Here is a 4,313-nt window from a genome sequence, read left to right as displayed (position 1 = left end):
AGTCTGCATCTTGTACAGCAATTAACCACTAAGAAGAATATATGCTGTGTATTATTTGTTGAAACTATACTTCCGATTTGATTTGAAACTGTCTCATTGCTATCTGTTTATCAATAAAACTTTGAAAAAAAATGGTGAGGAGTTATAGAAAGGTAATGGTATAGTGCAAAACCTCCAATGCCCTCCTTCTGAGTGTAATGTAAATCTCCTCCCTGGGGTATTAGACACACCAGACTCACAGTAAATACACAGAGGCTGATCAATATTATATTGTGTGAGTACTTAACATGGCAGTGAGGGCCGGCCAGATAGCCCAGTGGACTAAAGCACCTGCTTAAACAGAGCACAGAGGCTGGGTTCAATCCCTGGTGTGCCAGTCTGGCCCCACCCCCAGGATGTGCTGAGATGGCAATTGAGACTGAGCGTGGTGGCAGGTGCCTATAATACCAGAGCTTAGGAGGCTGAAAACAGGAGAATCACTATGAGTCTGATCTACATAGTGAGACCCTGTAGACCCTGTACTAAACACATAAATTTAAAAAAAAATTAACTTGGCAGTGTTTTAATTATGATGTAATTGGAATGCCCTGTAATTCTAGAACAAAATAGGATGCTGCAGCAACCTGGGCACTCTGGCTTTCTGCGCCTGTTAGAGTCTATCTTGGGAGAGCAGGAGCTTGTTAGAATCCTGGGATGACTGGAAACTCCACCCCTGGAGCTGTCATTCCAAAGCTACTCTGCTTTGCCAGGAAATTGCCCAGCTGGATAGAGACAGACAGGAAGTTTCTTTGCCAGTCTTCAAAGGAAAGGAGGGTCAGGGATGCCAGCAACGACTGCATTGAAGTCTCTTAATAGCCAAATGGTCACAAAGCAGACCCCTGGTAGGTGCCAGTGGAGACAATGAAATTCTGCTCAATTAGAAGGAAAGTCATGATGGTGAAATACCCAGGACAGACACACCCAGCTGATGTTTGTCTTAGAATTACCAAACCATGGTAGGTTGTGTGTAAACCTGTAGTTGCTGAATGTCTTGATTTATTGAAGTAATAAGGAATTGGCTACAGTCTTATGACATGTTGGTGGCAAATTATACTCAGACTGGTTTGGATCTGATTGTAATCATTGTGTGAGCTAAAAATTGGCTGGAGCATATTTAAACGGAGCTTCCTGGGCCCGTGGAAATCAAATCCAGTCAGAGTATGGCCAAGTGGGTAGCCTCAGGGTAAATGGTAGGTTTCAACTTGGCTTGCCTTCTAAACCTTCAACCTCTCAAAGCAATTCCATAACAAGCTGCAGCTTGGGTTCCTCAGTGAACTCTGGCCAAGTCCTTAGCCAGTTCCCTGTGTTACATATTCACTGACTCCACTCTATCTATCCCCTTAGTTTTAAGAAGAAGTTTTGAGGGCAGACACCATTTCTGTTTTTGCTGTATACACAGTTTATATATCAGTGGCTACTGACTAGTCAGAGATGATTTATCTACCAGGGACTGTACAAGCATTTGTAAATTACCTCAACTCTATGTGGTATTATTGTTTTATCATTTTAGAAATGAAGAAGCAGTCAGGGAATTTGCCTGCGGCTGTGGCAAGCCAATTTGCTTCTTTCTGGAGTGCAAATCATGTGTCAAATCTACACCCTGCTAACTGTATATAATGGAACAAGGAATCTGGGTGTGTTCTGTGTTCGCAATGAAGAACAGGGAGTCATTGCTGTTGTTATCTCTGAAGAGCTCAGAGTTGGAGTGTGCTGGTGGTCTGTTATGACTTGTGTCTAGCTGTCTCTCCAAAGTCTTGTGCGGTCATAGATGAGGCCTTTTGAGAGGTGGCTGGAGCTAGTACATGACACTGGGATTGATTCATAATATAGTACTAGGATCAGTGGTGCTAGGATTAAGGGTGTGAGTAAGGGTGCTCTCTAGCCTCCTTTAGGTGGGCTAGATAAGAGATATAAGGGAGAGAAAGAGCTGTGGTTGTGTCATGCTTACTTTGCTACCTTCTACCCTTCATGATCTTTTTCTCCTCTGACATGCCTGTCTGCCAGGCCATCCTGTCTTAGAGCCAGATGATTGTGGACTGAAACCTCCACCAACTGTGAATTGAAACAAACCCTGCTTCCTTTAACTTGTAGGTGTCAGGTGCATTGTCTCAGCAATGAAAAAGCAACTAACATGTGACTTGAGGAGCCGTGGGCACTATTTTGGGAATGGGGTTGGTCTAATGGTGTCTGGGCCTACTGGCATTCTGAAGCAGGCAATTAAGTTCATCTTTTGATTCTTTTTGCTCCACTTTAATCTTTGCAACAGGTTTTTTTTTTTTTTTTCAGAACTGGGGATTGAACTCAGACCCTTGCGCTTGCCAGGCAAGCACTTATTCTACTGAGCCATCTCCCCAGCCCCTGCAACAGTTTTAAACTTACAGAAATGTTACAAAAACTAGAAAAATAGTTCCCAAACACATACTCATGCCCAGCTTGTCCTATTATTAGCTATATTACTGTGGACTATTTATCATAAATTGATGAAACAATATTAATATTTACTATTGATGAAAGTTAATCTTTTATCCAGATCCCCCCTCTTTTTTTTTAACCTAATTTCCTTTTTCTGTTCCAGGAAACCATATTACATTTAGCTATCATTTCTCCTCAGCTCTTGAGTGAGACAGTTTCTCATACTAAAATCTTGCTTTTTTACAACCTTAATGGTCTCTATCTGGTGAGGTGTTTTGTAGGCTAGTCCTGCAGTGGGGTCTATTTAATGTTTTTCTCATTGTTAAATTGGTCTTATGAGTCATGGGAAGGAAGATTCCAAAGATAAAGAGCCATTTTCTCCATATTTAAACAAAAACACGTGTTACTAACCTATGTACTCAACCTCTGTCACTCGTTAGATATACTGTTTATATTGATCTTCACCACCTGGTGGATGAAGGATCAAACATTCATTGAGTCTCTTCAATGTAAAGGCTCTTTTCCCCCTTAACCTTAGAGTACGCTGCAGAAGGAGTGTACCACGCATGGCCCACATGGAAAGCCAGCACTAAGAAGACCACATAATTAATTCATTTGGAATTCTTCTGCAAGGAATATTTGTCTCTTCTCCATTTGTTTATTCATTTATCTATTTGTTTATTTATTGAATGGTTTGCTTATAGCAATACAAACTTGTGGCTATTTCTTTTATACTTTGTGTTTATATTAGTCACAGTTCTCTAGAGGAACAGAAAACAGGAAAGATATGTATAATTTTGCAAGGATAGGATCACACAGCAGGCTCACACAATCAGAGACAGAAGAGTCCACAGTAGATGCCTACACACAGAAAAGCTGGAGGGTCTGGTAGCTGCTCAGCCTGGGAAGACAGAAGTCACAGCACAAGAGGGATCAGGGGTGTAGGTAGCACCACTTCAAGGTCAAAGGCCCACAAGCTCATTGTGGAGTTTGCTGGTGCAAGTCTCTATTAGAAGCCTGACAAAGGCCTGCCGAATATCTCAGCAGATTAAAGCATCTGCAAGCAGGCGCAGGGGCTGGGGTTCGATCCCCAGGCCTGCTGTGCCAGCCCCGCTCCTGGGGCACACTGAGATAGCAATTGAGACTGGGTGTGGTGGCACACACCTGTAATCAGCTTCTTGGGAAGCTGTAAACAAGAGAATCATTACACGTCCAATCTAATAGTGAGACCCTGAACACCCTGTAGACCCTTCCCTAAAATACAAAAATAAATAAATAAATTTTTAAAATTAAGAAAAAGAAGCCTGAAGAAATGGAGAACGATGCCAAAGCAATGGGAGAGACTGGGGCTCTTCTAAAACAGAATTACTTCTTTTTGTCTCTGTTCAAGATACTGGCCTGCTGATGGCGCCAGTCCCACCTGGGATGGGGCTCCTTTTAGTTGGCTGCCCTACGTGCCAGTCACCCACATACACATCCAGAACTGTGCTTTACTAATCTGCGAGGCATTTCTTAATCTAGTCAAGTTGACAAATCATGACTAACAGTTATAATCCTTTATTTATTTCATTGTTCAAATTTTTCTAGGTTTGATCACTGAAAGTTCTTTGAAGTTGGTTCGTGTGTCCCTTTGATATTGCCCCATCACCAAAGATTTTTAAAAAAATTTTTTTAGCATATTCTTTCTTTCTGACACTGTGAGATGCTCTAGATTAAGTTTAAGTATTTCCCTAATCTTTAGAGTCAACTATTTCTCCAAGGTACTCTCCTATCCTTTTTAGGATCAAAAATCAAGATCTTGAAAGCAAAGGGAAACCATGGAGGTTATTAGGCCAGAAAATGAAGCAATTGGATTAGATTTG

The sequence above is a fragment of the Octodon degus genome, unplaced genomic scaffold (assembly GCF_000260255.1).
Source record: "Octodon degus isolate 3935 unplaced genomic scaffold, OctDeg1.0 scaffold00001, whole genome shotgun sequence".
NCBI classification, from domain to species: domain Eukaryota; kingdom Metazoa; phylum Chordata; class Mammalia; order Rodentia; family Octodontidae; genus Octodon; species Octodon degus.
This window is presented reverse-complemented; position numbering follows the sequence as displayed.